The sequence below is a fragment of the Engystomops pustulosus genome, chromosome 7, assembly GCF_040894005.1.
Source record: "Engystomops pustulosus chromosome 7, aEngPut4.maternal, whole genome shotgun sequence".
Classification (NCBI taxonomy): Eukaryota; Metazoa; Chordata; class Amphibia; order Anura; family Leptodactylidae; genus Engystomops; species Engystomops pustulosus.
In genome coordinates, this window is record NC_092417.1 from 31,613,361 (window position 1) to 31,636,442 (window position 23,082).

General features: G+C 41.6%; 1 long non-coding RNA gene across 1 annotated transcript; it reads right to left on the reverse strand.

The window, feature by feature from the left end:
- Window positions 1–5,270: 5,270 nt before the first annotated feature.
- On the reverse strand, window positions 5,271–19,981 carry LOC140068736 (uncharacterized). Its single transcript, XR_011848533.1, has 3 exons — window positions 19,910–19,981; window positions 6,256–6,463; window positions 5,271–5,891 (listed from the first exon to the last, which is right to left on the reverse strand). It is a non-coding gene; the product is annotated as an uncharacterized lncRNA (long non-coding RNA).
- Window positions 19,982–23,082: the final 3,101 nt, after the last annotated feature.

Here is a 23,082-nt window from a genome sequence, read left to right on the forward strand (position 1 = left end):
CCTCTACCAAACCAAAATTTGGAGTAAGGAGTAAGAGTTGTGAGCCTTAAAGTGGTAATCCCATCTGGGCATTTACATTTAATTTAATTCATTTGCCATATGTAAACATTTCTTCAATTGGATGTTATTTAAAAAAATGTTCCTGTGTGAAGATAATTTCTCATAAATGTTGCCATGTTGTCCCTTAGAAACGAGATAGCTTCCTCGGATACGACCACATCACATTTTGGCAGCGGTGGCCAGACATGCGCTATTGGGTCCTGCCGGACCACCAGGATTCAGCAATCATTACCACAGGGCGGCTGTAGGACCTGCAGTAACTCCCGGACATTTCATATACAAACACCTTTTGTTTCTTTGGGCAATCACTCCAGCAGAGGTGGCCGTATCCGAGGAAGCTATTTTGTTTCTAAGGGACAAAATCACTACATTTATGAGAAATTATCTTCACACGGGAACATTTTTTTTTAATAACATCTAAATTGAAAAAATGTTTACATGTGGCAGATTAATAAAACTGAATGTGAATGCCCACATGAGAAAACCCCTTTAAACTCACCACAACCTCTCTCCCTGCCTAATCCTGCGCTAAAACACAGGCAGCAACTGGATGACAGTCCTTACTTAGGGTATGTGAACAGAACAAGCAAACATCAAAACAAGAAACGTAGTAAAGCAACTGGGTTTAAAACAAGATGGCAGCAAGGTACATAATCATGAGACAAAGTATAGTCAATAACAAAGCAAGGGTCAGAGTACACAGTAATAAGCACAATAGAGAAAGTAGTACTACAGGCAGCGAGAGACTGTATAATCAGCAATGACTGGAGTGAGTGGGTATATAAGGAGTTCCTGGATGCCTCCCCAGCAGCTGATTTGACCATCTATTACTCTACTGAGTTAAAACCTGGGTCTGAACTAGCCATAAGAAGCGCTACAAAGTTTCACTTGCAGCTGATCTGATAATTCGATCTTATGATGGTGTCAACCTGATATATTTTTTCCCCTTGTTAGCTCAAAACCATTAAGTTAGAAAACAAGTTATAAGCAAAAATAATAATTTCTTAACCGACTCAAACATGTATTTTTCTTTCTGTACAAATAAACAATACAACCTCAGCTTTAATCTCTTTGGGAAAGTCTTATGGGTTTTTTTTCAAAACAGGAAAAAATATAATTTGTGTCGATAACAAGCGAAACAAGAATCAAGTGAAGGGCATCAAGAGACTTCCTGAAATAGAAAAAAGGCAAAACATCAACATTGTGCTGAAGAAAAAATTTTTTTTTCAAAATATGCACATTGTAGACGAAAAAAACTCATTCATGTGAAGTTAGTCGATGTCATTTTAGATGTAAGGGATTGTAGGACTGAACAGACTGGAAAGAACAAATGGTTTTCCTGTTTCTCACCTACTTCTATTACGGCTCAGGCACATGGCAGAACCATCTGCACGGAGTCTGCACTGCATGGCACCACATTACAGAGGTCCTGTGCCCAGGAAGCCACCAACAGCATGGGAACAGGCCATTCTCTTCCAAAAATTAAAAATATGTGTTAGAGTTACCTAGGGTTGAACCTAAACTTTCTGCTGCCTGAGGCGAGCTATGGAACAGCGCCCTCTCTACCCCAACCAGTAGTAATATATCAGGTTCTTGTTAAAGGGGTTTTCCCACAAACAAAAGTTGGCCCTATCCACAGGATGGGGTCCAATGGGGTCCCACGTACCTCCTCCAGACCAGAACAGAACGGTGATACGCAGCCATCTGCTCCATTACTCCGACCGAGCAATGAGGGGTCCAAAGGAGATACGTGGGACCCCATCGTACCCCTCGTTTTTGTCTCATCACTGAGACCCCCACCGATCAGCAAGTTAGGCCCTATCCTGTGGATAGGGCCTAACTTGTGTTTGTGGGAAAACCCCTTTAAGTAAGTGGGTTCTCCATACAGTGTCTCACATCCATACTGACATTGGATGTGAAAAGACAGTGGGGCTCATTTACTAAGGGTCCGCGGTCAGCACTATCGTCTGAATACGCGACAATTTCCGATGTGCGCCGCATTTAGAAAGGTTTTTTGGCGCATGCGTTCGGATTTTGGCGCATCGGCGCCTGCTTTTTTTACGCAACACAAATTGGGGGGCGGGCTGTCGGACTATCCAACGGATTCAGACTATGCGTGGGATTTAACAAACCAATTTGTGTCTCAAGCCATGCACTTACATACACTGGGAGGAAGATGGTAAACTCCGGCGGACCAGGTAAGTAAATGTGCCCCATTATTTTAAGTGTCAGGTCCTGTTCTGTAGCAGGTGACTGTTCCCCTGATGCTGCAGGTGGTGCTTCCTGAGGAAGAATCACTTTTTAACTGAGATGAGTCATTTTTAGAGGCTGCTGGGAGACCGTTCTTTCAAACGCCTCTATACTCAGTTATATAGAAACATTCTGCTGGTGTCATATTAAAGATAAGAATCTTTCAAATGGCAACAAGCTTTTAGTCCTGAAAATTCATGAATCTGGTTCCCTCTGCACACTAAACAACCGTACATAGTGGAGTTTGCACTATTTTGGTAAATGTCCCTTTATGGGTAAGCTCACCGTATGTGCTCGGACCTTTCACAGCGTATACGCTCAGCCTAGGAGATGTGAACCTCATGAGATGTGAACCTAACCTAACACTAGACAGAAGCAAAGATAATAGATACCTCTCTTAAAAGTGTCTGCATCAAAAATTTGAAGAACAGTCTCTCTAATAGACTCTTGGAATAAGTGAACCTGAAATAACGGAAATATGGAAACATTCTTAACAATCTCCGGAATAAACATCTCCAATTTGACTTGGAAACCAGTTGGCTTTGGTTGAGCAAGTTGTGAGAATAACATGGATACGGTGTTCCAGTGGTAATGATTAGGAGCAGTGTCGGACTGGGTTGCCTTAGGCCCACCAGAGAAAATTAATCTGGGGCCCACTCTGCATTATCTGCCAGGAAATAGACTCTAGCACAGGGGTAGGGAACCTATGGCTTGGGAGCCAGATGTGGCTCTTTTGTTGGCTGCATCTGGCTCTCAGACAGATCTTTAATAAATAGTGATGGCTGCTGTGTTCCTCTTAGACTGATCACTGGACACAGGCAGCAATGTTACCGCAGCCTATGTCCTTTGTACGACGTCCTTTGGCCATCGCTGCCATCGTCTAAGACTGGGTTAAAGAGAAGAGCGTGGGAACAATGAGGAGCTGGCTGCAGAGAGCGCTGGTAACTTTATATTAATTTTTTTTTTTTTGACTACCTATCTACTGGGGAGCATGTGCTGTGGCTACCTATCTACTGGGAGTAGATCTACTATGATGTAAGCAGACACCTGGGAGCGGAATCTAAGTGGCACCCGGTCTTCACCAGAGCCCACCGCAAAGCAGAATGGTCTTGCTGCAGTTTGGTGCCACCAGGTCGTTCCACAGGCGCGACTTGTCGACGGTGGCAGCCAAGGTCGAGGTACAGGATCACTAGGCAGTTTTGTGGTCAGGAACAGACAGACAAGGCAGGCGGCAATGATGCGATGTTGGGGACGGAGCAAAAGGTCAGGGCTGGCAGCGAAGGAGCAGAATCAGGAACAGGTCCGGGGTCACAACAGGAGGTCAACACTTGGGAAGGAAACACTGTGGAAAGCTTTCTCATAGGCATGAAGCCCTAAGATCTGGTGGGGAATGCTGGGAGCCGGTGGTCTTTATAGGAGCCTGGGAAGTGGGTAGTGCCCTTTAAATCTGTGAGTGCCAGCACGTGCACTGGCCAGCCGTGATGTGAGCAGGAACGTGGAGAGGTGAGTGAACTCGGAAAGGGGCGCCACCACTGAGAGGGGCACAGCTGTGCCTGCGATCCAAGACGTAGATCGCAGGGGCACCTGTGACACCCTATCAACTGGGGGGCATTTGCATATTGTATGGCTCTTACGGAATAACATTTTAAAATATGTGGCGATCATGGCTCTCTCAGCCAAAAAGGTTCCTGACCCCTGTTCTTGCAGCTTCCAAATTGGATTGATTTCTGTTGGATCTCAGTTCAGTATTCAGTAGGGTTGAACCAGGGCCCACCAGAGGATCCTCTGGTACTCTGGTGGACCAGTCCAACACTGATTAGGATTACATTGGTCTTCTGTCTTCCTTCAATGGATTTGACCTCATTTCCAGGTCATGTCTACTTCTCTATATGCTCTACCATTGCGCGAGACTGCGTCCCATCCAGTTTCTCCTTTCCCTGAAACAACCTCTTCTGTAGGCTACACCATAGAATAGCGGTAACATATGTACGTTTCCCATTTATTAGACATCCTATAGGATATTTGGATAAGGATTATGCATTCTCTTTATGACACAGTAGCAGGTGCAGGTTTATGGCCTGTTCCGCCCAACACGCGCCTTCTGATACATTTATATGGCACGGAGGACTTTACACTCGCAGTCAATAAATATGAAACTGCAATAAGACAACTAACACGAGAGATATCGGGACAAAGCTCCTTTGTCTTCACTACAAACCACAATGATTTTACAAAAAGATTTTGTTGGGTCCTAATAATTTTACATTTTCTATGGTGACATTTATAATGGATTTATTCCCCATTACCATTCACAGCAATGGAACTAGAAGTTAGCGATAAATATTCCCGCAACAAATGTAAGGGGGTTTCCAGTTTTATGGGAATAAAGCTATAGACCTGTATCATTGAAATGGCTCATGCTTACATATATGCTAAATATTTTATATTCATACAGGTTTTTTGTACTATTGTAAGGAATTTAGCCCAGTTACTAATATTGTTTTACTTAAAGGGAACCTGTCAGCAGAAATTGACCTTATAGACTACTGGCACTATGTTGTGAAGCAGATTAATGCCTTCCATTTCATGTTTGTTGCATGGCCCAGCATGGTGGCATCAACCAGAAAATCAACTTTGAAGTGAGTTGTAAATTGGTTGTCTAAAATCATGGAGACAGAGAGGTCAATACTGAAGTCAAGCTCTCCTTGTCTTAGAATGCCCCATTTATTGTAATTTACTCCCCTGTGTCTAGAAAAAACTTAACTAGCTCCTACAAGTCTGGTTACTGATGTCAATCACAGCAGCAGAGGCATCAGAGTTGAGGAGAGCTTGACTTCAGTGCTAAACTCTCCCCCTCCATGACTTTATACAACTTTATTTCACTCGCAAGTTGATTTTTTGGATGATGCCACCACACTGGGCCATGAAAGAAATATGGACTGGAAGGTGTTAATCTGCTTGACAAAATACTGGTAATGGATTACTAGGTCAATTTTTGCTGACAGGTTCCCTTGACAGGGAGACTACCAGCTCCCAAATTATCCCACACAGACACTTTATTAGATTTCCAGACAAAACTTTCATGTTTTCAAGCCATCAGTCCCTTTAGATTAAAAAAAATTAAGATATGCAAATGAGCTTCACAGTACACAAAGGGTGTGGTTATGATATTTGCTTCACCCGTTTCTTTCTCTTTTTACACTTTTATTTTACCAACTGTTTAGCACGGCCTTCAGCCCCCATACTGGGGACAGAGATGGCTCTGTCCGCCATGTAGCAGCTCCGGGTCCTTGTATATCACGTTTGGCACCTGAGGCAGAACCACACATCTGTTTGGTGCAGAGTCCTGGTATCGATGAATGTCCTTAAAATACAAGGGCTCTAAGATAGCAGAACTGCTAGTCCCCGATTTCTCAGGTCACCAAATGAGCTTAACTTCATGTCGTCTCCTGACAGTAGAGATGGTTGGAGATGCCCGGCAATAACTGGCTATGGTTTCACAGTCCATGCACCTCATGTTGGGCTTCAGCTTAGCATTGCGCATGCGCGTGAGGCCTGGAAGATGGATCCTAAACTCATCTCTAGTAATGAAGAAAGGAACAAGTCATATGTTTGGTATCCTAGACCATAGATGATTAAGATATGCTGACAATTAAGTGATCCCAGATTTAGTGATATGTTCCTTTAAACGGGTGACGTTTGGTCCCCTACTTAAGGACAACCGACTTACAGACAACTCATAGTTACAGACAGACCCCTCTGACATCTGAATGTTTTACTATAGTCCCAGACTGCAATGATCAGCTGTAAGGCGTCTGTAATGAAGCTTTATTGATAATCCTTGGTCCCATTACAGCAAAAAATGTTTAAACTCCAATTCTCACTGCGGCCCAAATTTTTTTATGTCTGGATCTACAATTTATAAAATATACAGTTTCGACTTACATACAAATTCAACTGAAGAACAAACCTCCAGACCCTATCTTGTACGTAACCCGGGGATTGCCTGTATTTGGCAAGCTAAAATCATGTCATAGACTCTCCTTTGATGGGCTGAAAACTTCTTCAGAACAGAAGGCAGAACGATCCGAGCTACTACACACATTCTCCTCAAGCTTCACGTACAGCCTTCAAACAGATTTAATGGCCGATTCTGAAAGAAAAGCGAAAAACAATAACCACCCGTTAAATTTATGACTTTCACTTAGGTTTTCCCATTGTTTTGCAGTACATGAAACGATTTATTCCTATGATATTCTGTCTAAACACAAGCAGTAGGCACTGGCTCAACCCATTTATCAACCTATTTATGTACATTTTATTATAGGCACAGTGTGACTTCATCATGTGAAGTCAAAAAAGGGTAAAAAAAAGGATAAAATGTATCACACATCCAGGGCAGGGGTATATAAGGGCATATTTTTTGGAGGCTTATTGTGCCATGGTCCTTGTGCTGTTCATATGGTTTGTCCCCCATTACAATGGTACAGATTAATTCCATGGTCTATATACCATAAGTACTATCCCAATGGGGCTTATTTACTAATTTACTTATTGCTTGTATGAAGTCAATGAGGCAGAGATTTTAACACTGAAGTCAAGCTCTCTCTTCCTCAGAAACCCCTTTCACTGTAATTAATGGTCCTGCATCCAGAGACATCACTAACCAGATCTCCTGATGTCCGATGCATGATGTCAATCACAGAGGAGGAGGCGTTCAGAGCTCCACACCTTGACTTTGGTGCTAAAAGCTCCACCTCCTTGACTTTATACAACCAGTTCACATCTCACTTCAAAGTTGATTTTCTGGATGATGCCATCACCAAAGTCCATGAAAGAGACAAAAGCTAAAAGGTGTTACAGTGCTTGACAATATACTGGTAGTGGTTTAATAGGCCAATTGCTGATGACAGGTTCCCTTTAAGCTATCATTTCCCCGGGTTTCCTTATATTTTTATTCAGAAAAAAGGGACGCTATAATGAATGGAGCTGATGGATACCATTAACCGGTTCGCGACCGCCCGCCGTGTATTCACGGCGGCGGTCGCGTTCCGATGCATGGAGAGGGCTCGCGGGCCGAGCCCTCTCCATAGCCGGTAAGTCTCTGCTGCATATTGCAGCAAAGGCTTACCGGTAACACCCGCGATCGGTGCCAGCACCGATCGCGGGTGTTTTCTTGCTGATCGCATGGGCGCCGCCATCTTTCCGAGGATCGCCGCTCCCCGGGTTAACCCATTCATTACAATGTGCTATCAGCACATTGTAATGTATGGGGAGTAAAATCCCCATATACTGCCATACTGTAGTATGGCAGTATATGGTAGGATCGATCAAACAACCTAGGGTTAAAGTACCCTGGGGAGTCTGAAAAATAGTAAAAATAAAAAAAAAGTTTTAAAAAAATTATAATAAAAAAACCTAAAAATTCAAATCACCCCCCTTTCCCTAGAACTGATATAAATATAAACAGTAAAAATCATAAACACATTGGGGCAGATTTATCAAGTGTCTGAAAGTCAGAATATTTCTAGTTGCCCATGGCAACCAATCACAGCTCAGCTTTCATTTTAGCAGTGCTCATGAATATTTTAAAGGGGAGCTGTGATTGGTTGCCATGAGCAACTAGAAATATTCTGACTTTCAGACAGCTTGAAAAATCTGCCCCATTAGGTATCGCCGCGTCCGAAAATGCCCGATTTATCAAAATATGATAATGGTTTTTCACTGCGTTTAACCCCGTAACGGAAAATCGCGTCCAAAGTCAAAAGTGGCACTTTTTTGCCATTTAAAAAAAAATTTAAAATTCTATAAAAAGTGATCAAAAGGTCGTACAGTCCTAAAAATAATATAATTGAAAACACCTTCAAAAGTCGCAAAAGATGACACCACTCTCAACTCCATACAACGAAGTATGAAAAAGGTATTAGCGCAAGAAGACGGCAAAATAAAAAAAAAATTTTTGTACATGAGGTTTTAATTTTTGTAAATGTATGAAAACATTATAAAAACTATACAAATTTGGTATCTCTGTAATCGTATTGACCCAAAGAATAAAGTAGACCTGTCATTTGTGGCGTGAAGTGAAAGCCGTAAAATCTAAGCATAATCTAAGAATACGTCGCAAATGCGTTTTTTCACCATTTTCACTGCATTTGGAATTTTTTTTCCCGCTTCCCAGTACATGGCATGGAATATTCAATGCGATCACTATGAAGTGCAATTTGCTACATAAAAAACAAGCTGTCACATAGCTGTTTACATGTAAAAATAAAAAAGTTATAGATTTTTGAAGGTGGGGAGTGAAAAATGGAAATGAAAAAACGGGAAAGGGCCCGGTCCTTAACCGGTTAAAAACATCAGCGTCCATCCATAACACAATAGCCCACATTTATCAAAAACAGTGCAAACTGCACTAGGTGCAGTGCTCCTGTGTATAGTGCAGGGGGCGCCAGATTCACAAATTGTGGTGCACATTCTTCATTAATGTGGTTTTCCCTACACTGGTCCAGCAAAGCCATAGACTTTGGTTAGGAAAAACCTTACCTTCTGTTTTGCTTTTGTATTTTTTTCCCCCCAGAAATACTTAGAGCAGAATTTAATGATAATATAAAACGGCAGTACTGTATAATGGTAGGTGGTCAAACTGACATAAATGGAAGCCATTAGAGTCCATGGGAATCATGGATGTTGCCGACACAGATATTATAACTGCTTACATGGGAAAGCAACATCCTAGATATAGGAGACTGTTTCTTGAGGACAACTAGTGGTAATGGGCAGGGGCAGATTAAGACTACCACTGGCCCTTGACTGTATGAATATTATACCCCCTACTAGTTGTGGAGTCACATCCTACATATGGTACTAGAATCAGCTTGTTGGGGAAGGTAGGATGTGTCCCTTCTATGGTTTCAGTAATTTTGGAGGACCTTCAAAGGTCCTGAAATGGCTGTTGTGTACAAGTGTATTAAGAGTAGGAACAGTTGTCAAAAGATTTCATGGGTGAAGGTCCTTCTCAGTATAAGATTTGGTGGGTGGTTTGGCTGGCCATGGGCCCCCTAGAAGGCTTGTGGCCCAGGCTACCACCAACCACTTATATTATAATCCACTACTGGTCATGTGACCACAATGTTTAATGGGCAGCACAGTGGCTTAGTGGTTAACACTACAGCGCTGGGATCTTGGGTTCAAGTTCCAGGGCCAACATCTGCAAAGAGTTTGTATGATCTGTCCGTGTTTGCATGGGTTTCCTCCGGTCCTCCAGTTTCCTCCCACACTCCAAAACATACTGGTAGGCCGACTACAGTGTGAGCCCCGTGGGGACAGGGACCGATTTGGCAAACTCTGTGCAGCGCTGCGTAATCTGTGTGCGCTATATAAATAAATAATTATTACTATTATTATAGAGGTAATGTCATGGTTGGATCCTTATTTTATAAATACTTCCTGTTAGAAATTAAATTTAATAAGAAATTCTGTTCTTATAATATACTAAGTAAGACAAAATTTGCCTGTTTTATATGGACTTGTTAAATAAAGTTAACCCTTATGTTGAGAGACTGAGTAACATAATGTACTGGAGACTTAAGGCTGATGTTATAGTAAAATCCCATTTGCGTCTGACCTTACGCTGGTTAAAACAACAAGCAGTCGGAAATTATAATTATTTCTAAGTGTTAAGATTACAATTCCAGTTTGTCTGAGCTGATGAAATCTACATTCCAGTCCCACAAAAACACAAAGCCCCGCGAGCCCCGCTAGCCCTGTGTTAGTATTATGACAGGGCTTTCCTCCCTGAGCTCACACTAGGCTTAAATTGTGGGAAAGAGGGCTTCTAAACAACATAGTTTCCACATGAAAGTGCCTGCGTGATTCTTTGTGTACTGGAACTGAATGGACGGAATAGCCTATTGTCTCGGCGTTACGTACATATCGGTTTATGTGTACAGAGAGGTTGCTAAATAACAAGCCCAATAAAGCTGGAACCAAGATTTATTCTCAAGTTCAAGGTTTTAAATGTATTGTCGACAGAACAGCACAAACATATGTATGAAGGAAAGTATATTTTACTGAACCTATTCTGCAGGCAGCATTTTATAGAGTAGGAAGAGCAGAGCTGAGTGTACATAGTGTCCTATCTGCAGGCAGCATGTTATAGAGCAGGAGGAGCTGAGCAGATTGTATATAGTGTCCTATCTGCAGGCAGCATGTTATAGAGCAGGAGGAGCTGAGCAGATTGTACACAGTGTCCTATCTGTAGGCAGCATGTTATAGAGCAGGAGGAACTGATGGTGTCCTATATCTAGGCAGCATGTTATATAGCAGTATCTAAGAAGTTTGTACATAGTGTCCTATCTGCAGGCAGCATGTTATAGAGCAGGAGGATCTGAGCAGATTGTATATAGTGTCCTATCTGCAGGCAGTATGGTATAGAGCAGGAGGAGCTAAGCAGATTGTACACAGTGTCCTATCTGTAGGCAGCATGTTATAGAGCAGGAGGCGCTAATGGTGTCCTATATCTAGGCAGCATGTTATATAGCAGTATCTAAGAAGACTGTACATAGTGTCCTATCTGCAGGCAGCATGTTATAGAGAAGGAAGAGCAGAGCTGATTGTACATAGTGCCCTATACGCAGGCTGCATGTTATAGAGCAGGAGGAACTGAGCAGATTGTACATAGTGTCCTATCTGTGGGCAGCATGTTATAGAGCAGGATGAGCTGAATATATTGTATTGTCCTTTATGTAGGCAGCATGTTATATAGCAGTATATAAGAAGATTGTACATATTGTCCTATCTGCAGAAAGCATGTTCTAGAGCAGGAGGAGATAAACAGGTTGTAAATAGACTACTCTCTGCAGGCAGCATGGTATAGCGCAGGAGGAGCTGAGCAAATTATAGTGTCCTATCTGCAGGTGGCATGTTGTAGAGCAGGAGAAGCTGAGCAGATTATAGTGTCCTATCTGCAGGCAGCATGTTGTAGAGCAGGAGGACCTGAGCAGATTGTATATAGTATCCTATCTGCAGGCAGCATGTTATAGAGCAGCAGAGTAGATTGTACAAAGTGTCTTATACGCAGGCAGATGGTCATAACGCAGGAGGAGCTGAGCAGATTATAGTGTCCTATCTGCAGGCAGCATGTTGTAGAGCAGGAGGACCTGAGCAGATTGTATATAGTATCCTATCCTATCTGTATCCTATAGAGCAGGAGGAGCTGAGCAGATTATAGTGTCCTATCTGCAGGCAGCATGTTATAGAGCAGCAGAGTAGTGTACATAGTGTCTTATACGCAGACAGATTGTCATAGTGCAGGAGGAGCCTGTACTTTCCTATAGAAACCATTAAACATGCCATACTATGTACTTTGCATTTGGGGAGAAAAATCAAAATGCGTTGGAACTGGAAAAAATCTTTGTGATTGCAATATTTTCTTTTGGTACCTGATTTCATGGCAATGACCTTGTAATACATATCGCCTTATCCTTATTCTAGGGATCCCCACAATCACAGATACAACAGCTTTACCTAGTTTCTATCTTTAAAAATTTTTATGTATCATAAAATAAAATGATAGAATAATAACTATTAACCAAAAGTTGTAACAATATTTACCGGTAGTAATTCTATTCTATGGTGACATGAAATTGGACTCCATTTGTTTAATGTCACCAAATAGACTGGGATTGTTTGCCTATAATTTCTCATCTCCTCTGAGAAATCTCAGAATCCTGAGCTCAATGACCCATTTCCTTTCGATTTATGGCAAATATACTTGTCACCAAACATTGAACCAGCACATGTGTTGTGTCTGATATCGACCCGTGTGGGCTTATGGGATGTGTGCTATGATTCAGATAAGAGTTTTATTTGAGGTCGGTAATGACCTATATAGATGCTAATATTGTGTCTGGCTCCAGGCATTAGCCGTTCACTGTACGCTGTAGGATTCAGTATAAAAGGTGTAATAAACACAAAAATCACGTGTATATACAGTATGTGATTATAATAATAATAATAATAATTAATTATTTATATAGCGCCTACAGATTATGCAGCGCTGCAAAATGCATGTCAATTTGGTCCCTGTCCCCATGGGCCTCACAATCTAACAGTATGTTTTGGAGTGTGGGAGGAAACCAGAGGACCCAGAGGAAACCCATGCAAACACAGAGAGAACGTACAAACTCTTTTCAGATGTTGACCTGGGTGGGATTTGAACCCAGGACCCCAGCGCTGCAAGGCAGAACTGCTACCAACTCAGCCACCGTGCTCACTTCATTTGTGCACAAACCATCTTTGGCTTAAGTGGGATTTCCACAGAAAATATTCAGTGGAAATTCCTTTTATGTAGTGGATCTCAACTAAGAAGAATCCCAGATGACTCTTCTCATCCCATTTTCACATGAGATGAGTCAAGTTTAGTGGTTGCAGAGGTAGTGTCAGGTCAGAAGCCCCTATCTTTGGTTCTTGCATCATGTTAAAGAATCTCATCTTTTAGATCACATCAGGCTGATGGCTTTGTGAGCTACAGAACCAGACAGCTAAATAGATAGTTGGAAATGCGAACTGCAGAGAAAGATTCAGTTCCCGCCTAATATTAAACTCTCTGTATGTCAGGTTCTGTAGCTCACAGAATGAAGATGTGGCCTGCAAGATGAGATGCTTATCTTTAATATGACACCAGCTTCATATTTCTAGATGCTATAGAACAGAAGATAGTAAAGTGCTACGGAATATGATGGCACTGTATAAATAAAGATTATTATTATTAATATTATAGGGGCTTCTGAAGTGACGCCACCCCTGCAACCATTAAACTTGACTCATCTCATGTGGAAATGGGATGAGAAGAGTCATATTTGTCTGACTTTGGGAGAGATTTTTTTTGTAGGTAAACAGATGAGATGTCACTTAAAAGAGGGAATTCTAGAGAGGAATTTTCATACACGACCCGAGGGAGCTAAAACATTGCAACAGGTTCCCTTTAAAGTGTTATGTAGAGTATTTAGCACACATACATTTATTAAAAGTTCAATGCAAATGGCCAGCCTTGGGATGAAAATATGATTTTCCTTAAAGGAGTTGTCCGTAGATGGCTCCTTCAAAAAACAGCGCCACGCCTGACTATGGTACAGTCTGATATTAAAGTACAGCTGCATAGAGATGAATGGAGCTGAGCTGCAATACCCATACAAACCATGGTCAGGTGTGGCGCTGTGTTTGGAAGAAAGCAGCCATGTTTTTTTACCGCTGGACAATTCCTTTAATGGCACCAACAGGCATAACAATGTTGCTACACATATAACTACAGTATATGAAAAAAAAAACACTCCAACAAATGCCATATGACAGGGCTAAATTCCACATATATTTATCTGCTTTAAATAAGATTTCTTTTGCAATATGCTAAATAAAATATTCTTCAAGTACTTTGAATCGATTTTGCTAAGGCTTCGTGCACACTAATGTGTGTTTTGGCTGTGAGCTACCCATACAAACGAAAGCCACACCCATTACATGCATGCACCATGCATAACAGCATTCACGTGCCGTTACACTGTGCAGGAGCACTTCCCACTGTGTGAGAATACAGCAAGCCAGAGGAAAGGGGGAAGTGCTGAGGTGAACAGGAGAAGGTGTAACAGCTTGTTAAGCTACAGCACGGAGGAACTCTGGTAATGCCCAATAGAGCACTTCTGGCTCATTAGCATAAATTGAAAAGAAAAGGAGTGAGTCCAGGGATAACAAATATAAGAAGGTCACCACAGTCACAGTGCCCGGATCTATGAGTAAGTGTCTTGGGTTTATAAGGCTTGATTTTGTACCTCAAGAAGAAAATTTGTAAAGTATTGAGTCTTAAGATCTTTCTATTTTTCTATTTATTCCACTCATGTCTTCTAAATCCTCTAGTAGATAACTAAAGCTTTGAAGTCTGTAGGAGGCAAATCCTTGCAGCTTCATGTCTAATCCCAGAAGTATTAAAGTAGCTGAAAATTCTTTGTATGAGTTTATATGATTTGCATGTCTAGGAGTAAGTCTTTAGGTGCAGCCCAGGTTACATATGTAACACTTAAAAACCATTAAAGGAAAGCCATACCAGCATTGGGGCCCCGAAACTATGGGGATCCTATGCCGCTGGTGCTTGCAATCCCAAAGCTTTGATACACTGCGCCCTATCTGAAGCCTGGATTGGAGAGTTTAAAGGGAACCTGCCACCACAAATCTACCTATAAAGGTAGATTGGGTGGTAGGTGGATCAATGGGACGTGAGGATAGAACTTTTAAGGGCTAATCCCCACGTCCCCGCACTTTTTTGGTAACTTTTATTATACTTGTATGCAAATTTTGTTATGTGGCTACTGGGGCGTGGAGTAGTCGCATCTGAGGTTACATGGTGCGGCTACTCCACGCCCCGGTAGCCTCTTTTCCCCTCCTACTCACCATCTTTGGCGCGCAGCTCCTCGTAGCTGCGCGCCCTCGTCCGACAATCCTGCCATCTGCGCATGCACAGAACAGCAGGCCCGCGCCTGTGCAGCCCCAGCTTCGGAGCAGTGACCGCGCAGATGGTGAGTAGGAGGGGAAAAGAGGCTACCGGGGCATGGAGTAGCCGCCTCGTGTAACCTCAGATGCGGCTACTCCACGCCCCAGTAGCCGCATAACAAAATTTGCATTCAAGTCTAATAAAAGTTACTAAAAAAGTGCGGGGACGTGAGGATTAGCCCTTAAAAGAGCTCTCCTCACGTCCCATTGATCCACCTACCACCCCATCTACCTTTATAGGTAGATTTGTGGTGGTAGGTTCCCTTTAAGAACTTTTTCTAGTTTCATATGCTAAATAAGAGCTGCCTATAACATGATTGTGGCAGATACCCAGTATCATAGGTAAATTTATCATAGGTAAAACTGTTCTAGTTGCTCGTGAGAAACCAATCAGAGCTCGGCTTTCATTTTATAAACAGCTGTAGGAAAATGTAAGCTGAGCTCTGATTGGTTTCCATGGGCAACTAGAACAGTTCTTCTCTCAGACACTTCTGATAAATCTCCCTAGTATAATATATAGCTCCTACAGTCTCTATTAGAAAGCTATAGCATTAACCCCTTAAGGACGCAGGGTATTTTCGCTGATTTCTCGCTCTCCATCTTCAAAAATCCATAACTTTTTCATTTTTCCGTGTACAGAGCTGTGTGAGGGCTTATTTTGTGCGTAACAAATTTTACTTTCCCATGATGTTATTTATTATTCCATGCCATGTAGTGGGAAGCCGCAAAAAAATTCCAAATGTGGAAAAATTGAAAAAAACTGCATGTGCGTCATGTTCTTGTGGGCTCAGTTTTTACGACTTTCACTCTGCGCTCCAAATAACATGCCTACTTTATTCTTTGGTTCGGTACGATCGCGGTGATACCAAATTTATATAGGTTTTATTGCGTTTTAATAAATTTTCAAAAATTAAACGAATGTGTACAAAAAAGAAAAAAATTTTTTTGCCATCTTCTGACGCTAATAACTTTTTCATACTTTGGCGCATGGAGATGTGTGAGGGGTCATTTTTTGCGAAATGAGCCGACGTTCTCATTGCTACCATTTTGAGGACTGTGCGACATTTGGATCATTTTTTATTACATTTTTTATGTCATCTAAAAAGGTGTAAAAGTCGCATTTTGGACATTTGGGCGCCATTTGCCGTTCCGGAGGTCACCGCCGCCCGTAACCGTTTTTATATTTTGATAGATCGGGCATTTTGGGACGCGGCGATACCTAATGTGTCTGTGATTTTTACTATTTATTATATTTTATATCAGTTCTAGGGAAAGGGGGGTGATTTGAACTTTTAATATTTTATTATTTTTTTACATTTTTTAAACTTTTTTTTTTCTCTTTTTTTCCACTGTTTCTTAGACCCTCTAGGGTACATTAACCCTAGATGGTCTGATCGCTCCTGCCATATACTGCAATACTGCTGTATCGCAGTATATGGCATTTCTGCTCACTATACATTACAATGAGCCACAGGCTCATTGTAATGCATGTGCAGAAGCCATGTATCCTCGGGTCAAACGAAGACCCGAGGCTACCATGGCAACCGATCGCCGCCCCCCGATGACGTTCGGGGGAGCGGCGATCGGAGGTAAGATGGCGGCGCCCACGCGCCGCCAAATTTAAAGTGCCGCCGGCGACTTTGCCGGCGGCAAAGAGGAGGTTAACACCCGCGATCGGTGCAAGCACCGACCGCGGGTGATAGCGATGGGTCTTTGCTGCGATATGCAGCAAAGCCCATCACTGTATGAAGAAGGCTCAGCCCGTGAGCCTTCTTCATACAACCTTCACAGCTCCGTGGCGGATATATCCGTCACGGAGCGTGAAGGGGTTAATGTGTGATTACTGGGACCCCTAGAGATAATGGGGGAGATTTATATAACTGTTTGTGCCAGAATTCGGTTGTAATTTATATTGCCAATAAACTACAATGCCTTGTGCCACATTATTATGGGTCTAGGCAGTTTTCAGACAAGACCATGTGGGGAAAAAGACCATGGGGCACATTGGGGCAGATTTATCAAGCTGTCTGAAAGTCAGAATATTTCTAGTTGCCCATGGCAACCAATCACAGCTCGGCTTTCATTTTACCAGTGCTCATGAATATTTTAAAGGAGAGCTGTGATTGGTTGCCATGGGCAACTAGAAATATTCTGACTTTCAGACAGCTTGATAGATCTGCCCCATTGACTTACAGAGTCACTGGAGTTCACTAAAAGTGCATTGTCCGTCCATAATGCTGCCTGCAGTGATTTACTAAAATCGTGCGCCAGAAGTCCTGAATGTGTCGCTTCTCTGCTCAGGTCCAACAGAGTTCACCAACTTTTTTGTGGTGCATCTTTAACAAAGTCAAATCCTGCGTTCAGTCCGAATCATTTGGACCGTCCAACGGCACGCCCCCTAATTTGGAAGCCGGCGCAGCTGTGCCACAAAAGGGTTAAGTGCGACACAATCGCAGTGCAGACACTTCTTAAATAACTGTGCAAGCCATTTTAGCCATGAAGAACGAGCACAGCCTGACAAAAGTGCAGTGTGCGTTAGTAAATGAGCCCCGATGCGTCAAAAATTATGCAAATGTACCAAAATTAGGTACATAAAGTAGCTAGTCTTAACCTCTTGCCATCAATGATTTTTCATTTTTGTGTTTCATTTTTGTGCTCACCACCTCTTAAAAAACATAACGTTCTTACTCTTCTGTTTCCAGAGCGGTTTGGGGGCTTGTTTTCTGTGTAATACATTGTACTTGTATTACCTTTGAGACCTTTGTACAACTTGTTAATAGAGATATAGAAAAAGAAATTATCGAGATTAAAAAAGGTACTTATCATGTTAATCAAAATCTCTCCCCATCAGAGAGAAAGGCATTGGATGATTTATTACATAAAGATAATATAATAATAAAACCGGCCGATAAGGGCGGATCCATTGTAATAATGGATAAAACCGCTTACAAGAATGAAATCCGACGCCAACTCTCTGATGGTGTAACCTATGAGAAGTTATCAAGAAATCCTACAGTAGAGATTAAAAGGAAAATTGAAGATCTGATAGTAAGAAATAAATGTGACAAGGTGATTGATGATAAACTTGCAAAGTTTTTACATAAGGAGTCACCAATAATTCCAGTTTTTTATGTATTGCCTAAGATACATAAAACTCTACATAACCCACCTGGGAGACCTATTGTGTCCTCCATGGAATCACTACTCTCTCCATTAGCAATCACACTGGAGAAATTGCTGACTCCTTTAACTAAGAAAATGCCTTCTTTTTTGTTAGATACAGGAGATTTCCTGAGAATTGTACGAGACATTAATAATATCTCATCTGAGACTTGGTTGGTCACGATCGATGTTACAAGTTTATATACATCTATAGAGCATGATAAAGGGATACAGGCTGTTGAATGGATCCTCCAAAATAGTGAATATAGTACTGAACAAAAAACATTTATATTGGAAAGCCTAAAACTTACTTTGTACAATAATTTTTTTATGTTCCAGGATGACTTTTATTTACAAAAACGTGGTACGGCCATGGGGTCGAATGTGGCCCCCCCATATGCAAATTCGTTTATGGCCTTCTTTGAGAATCAATTTGTCTATTGCAACCCTTTATTTGAGAGACATATAAAGGTTTGGAGGCGTTTCATAGACAATATTTTCTGCATATGGGAGGGGCCACTCGACATCCTCTTGAGCTTCCTGAATGACTTAAATTCAATATGGGAGGAATTAAAATTCACCATGACATACAGTCAACAAGAAGTAAGCTTTCTAGACACCAAAATCATTAAACAGGAAGACGGCACGTTACTTTCCGACATTTACAGAAAAGAAACAGACCGGAACAGCCTCTTACACTTCGACAGTGCTCATCCCCTTTCAGTTAAGAGGTCAATCCCAAAGTCTCAATTTCAGCGAGTTGACCGAATAGTCTCAGACCCCATGTTAAAACAAATTAGAACAGAAGAGATGAAAAATAGATTTATACAGAGGGGATACCCTACAAAAATATTGGAGGAATCAAAACAAATAAGTGATATTAGAACTAGAGAGATATCTAAACCCCGACTACCCTTTGTGAGACATTTTCACCCCCTAATGTACAAAATAGATAGAATCATCAGGAAACACTGGCATCTGATAAAAGAAATATACCCACATATACCAGAGTTCCAAGAACCTCCCCTAATCTGAAACTACCCACATTGCGGAATAAACTTGTCAGAGCTGACTTGGGTAGTGATAAAAAAACAGTACGACAAACTTTATTAGCAACAAAGAAACATGGCACTTTCCCTTGTTTAAGCTGTCAACAATGTAATAATGTTAACAAAGGTGACCTCTTCTTTCACCCCCATTCAGGACGTACATACAAAATTAAAGATTTTTTCACTTGTAATTCTAGAGATGTAATACGTTGGGGAAACCCGCCAGCGTATAGGAGACCGCATCGGTCAACATAAATCGACCATTAGGAGAGAAAATCTCCTATTACCAATACCTGCACATTTTAAAAAATACAACCATTCATTACCACAATTGAAATTTCAAGTTATTGACAAAGTAGATCCACCTAGACGGGGGGGAGATGTCACCAAATTGTTACTACGAAAAGAAGCCTTTTGGATACATGAACTGAAAACATTGGAACCGCATGGTTTAAATAGGGACTATGAAGTTGGCCAACTCTAGTCTGACCCTTTCATTATCTTTTTACAGACACAGAACCCATGAGTACACCTGACAATGGGAGAGAAGACATGGTATAGAACAAAACCCATTATTTTTCTATTCTTAATACTAACCCCCTTTTTTTCCTTATACTAACATCTGTGAAAAATTTACTTTGTCTCCAGATAGGAGATCAACGTCACTAATTCTCCTAACAATTGATGTTACAATGTAGCGATTTTGAGAATTTGGTATTTAAATTGTTTTTTGAATATAAAACATGATTTAAACTATGCTGAAAAACAATAATGTCCAAAATGGTTATTATGTTTACACGAATGTTTACATGAATGTTTACATGAATGTTCCATTATTATGTACATACCTTATGTTTTGTCCGATTGCATCTCCCTGCAAGACGATAGCATCCGCTAGTGTTTATTTTTCATTTAATCTGATCACGTGACATGATCACATGGTCGGTCACATGGTTAATGTTAGATCACGTGATGTGATCACATGATTGATGACGCAGCAGAATGATGATGTGTTCCGGTAGCAGTGCATTCATTGGACGCTCATCTGCTTAAGAAACACCACTGTTCAGGAAGACGCCAGCTGATGAAGGCTCAGGTGGAGCCGAAAAAACGCGTTTTCCTTGCGTGTTATACTTGATTTATGATGTCTTGTTAAATAAAAGAAGAATATTTGATTTTCACCTACCTCGAAGTGCCGGGATTTTCCTTGTCTATTAATACATTGTACTCCCAAATGTCAGATTTAATGTGCCACACCATATACTGGGAAGCTGGAAAAAAAATAACATTGGCGCACAAGTCCTCCTTTCTTTGATCATGGAGATCCCAAATTACCAATATAGAGGTTGTATTATCTTTTAAAACATTATTAAAAATGTAATTTTTTTTGCACACATAGAATTTTTGTTGTTTAGCCATATTTTGAGACCAACACCTTTTTCATACTATTGTGTCTAAGGACCTGTGTAAGGTGTTCTTGTTTAGGAACTATACAAACCTTTTGATCACAAACATCACAAGGTTTGGGTCCCTGAGCCTGGTAGCCCTCTCGGCACACCCCCTGCAGCAGGACATAGTGATAGCACGTCCATTTGCAATAAAGTTTTAAAGGAAACCTACCACTTCTGATGGTAGGTATTAGATGTAAACACCGGGCACCAGCTCAGGGTGAGCTGGTGCCGGAGCTTACCTTAGCTAGTGTTTTAAACCGCTATATCGCGGTTTAAACACATTTTGATTTACAGCCCCGAGGTAGCATCGGCGCTGCGCGTGCGCCTCCATAGGAAGTGCCGGAGGCACAACTGGTGGACATGGCTAAAGACCATATACAGGCAGTCCCCGGGTTACGTACAAGATAGGGTCTGGAGGTTTGTTCTTAAGTTGAATTTGTATGTAAGTCGAAACTGTATATTTTATAATTGTAGACCCAGACAAAAAAATTTTTGGCCCCAGTGACAATTGGAGTTTAAATATTTTTTGCTGTAATGGGACCAAGGATTATCCATGAAGCTTCATTACAGACACCTTACAGCTGATCATTGCAGTCTGGGACTATAGTAAAGCATTCAGAGGTCAGAGGGGTCTGTCTGTAACTATGGGTTGTCTGTAAGTCGGGTGTCCTTAAGTAGGGGACCGCCTGTATATGTGGAAACTGGTGTTGTGGACATGCCTTAAGACCATGTCAATGAAAACACATAACTATATGAATGACTGTAAGGTTTCTCAGTAAAATTTCATTGACAGCAAAATCCTTCAGCCAAGGGTTTTCTAAAAATAAACATATTTAGGAATATTAAAGGGATATTAAAATTCATGCAAAAGATCTAAACATGAAAACCTATATCTAGAACTGGTTTGTCCCTTTTGGTCTTCAGACATGCACTGGGAATACTTGGTTGAGATGTCCACTGAGGCCGGTTACCTGTAAGTTGGAGACAATGGGGGTCATTTACTAAGTGCCCGATTCGCGTTTTCCCGACGCGTTACCCGAATATTTCCGATTTGCGCCGATTTTCCCTGTATTGCCCCGGGATTTTGGCGCACGCGATCGGATTGTGGCGCATCGGCGCTGGCATGCACGCGACAGAAATCGGGGAGCGTGGCCGAACGAAAACCCGATGGATTCGGAAAAACCGCCGCATTTAAAACAAAAAACCTGTCGCGGGACTTGTGCTTATCTTCACCAGGAATAGGCCGGTGTAGTTCAGTGCATTCCGGCGAGCCTCGGGGAACTTCAGCACATCAGCGCCACCTGGTGGGCGTCGGAGGAACTACCTTAGTGAATCCCGGCCGGACCCGAATCCAGCGCAGAGAACGTGCCGCTGGATCGCAAATGGACCGGGTAAGTAAATCTGCCCCATTGTGGTGGGAAGTGGAAAATAAGCGTTGGAACTGGGGGGGGATAGGAAAACCAGTGAAAAAGTTAAATTCTCTTGACTTATCTCTGATTAGACAACCCCTTTAATGCTAATATTAGTATAGCTGTGGCCCGGGACCACATACAGCACCTGGTAAAGCTCCTGTAGAACAGTTACACAAACTAATACGACTGCAGTCAGGTGTGTAGGCAGGTGCGAGGCGTCAATATATCCTTTACAGTCTAGCAGTACAGATTAGCCATTACCCCATCAGGGCTGATCACAATGTTACCTTTGTAGATCTGAAGTAGTAAATTATATGAGTTCCATATAATCTAAGGTTTTGATCAGTACACAAGGTAATGGGTTTACAATTTTACGTAGATCTGTCCATAACAGCCGTTCTTAAAAGTGAATTTTATTTTCTACAACCCTCAAATAAAACGTAAAACGTGGTTCTAAAAATCCCTTCACAAATCTCAGCAATTATTTTGTCAAATTTGATCAAGTTCCAAAAAACTACAGGCAGTCCCCGGGTTACATACAAGATAGGGTCTGTAGGTTTGTTCTTAAGTTGAGTTTGTATGTAAGTCAGAACTGTATATTTTATCATTGTAATACCAGCCAGAACTTTTTTGGTCTCTGTGACAATTGGATTTTAAAAATGTTGGGTTGTCATAAGAACCAGAATTAACACTAAAGCTTCATTACAGACGCCTGTGATAACTGTTACAGCTGATTATTGTAGCCTTAGGCTAAAGTACAGTAAATTACCAATATCCAGAGGTCTGTTTGTAACTTGGGGTCGTATGTAAGTCGAGTGTTCTTAAGTAGGGGACCGCCTGTATTGCGTGTTCCTCAACAACCTGTATAAACAGACAACCCAAACCCACCAAAAAATAAAACCGTCTCAAGAACTGATTCACTGCTAAATCTGCTTTGGGAGAAAAGATTGATTCCAAGCTCAGAGAGGGATCAGGTTACTTGCTTTCCATTGAAGACTATGAGGAGAGGAAGGTTAAGGTGTAGAGGTCATTGATTGGTGTGAGCCAGAGTCAGAGGAGCGTGTGAGGGGTCAGACATTATCAGGTTTATTGGCCATGAGTGATGTGTTGAGTTCGATGTCTCACTCGATGATGGAACAGTGAATCAGATACAACAGA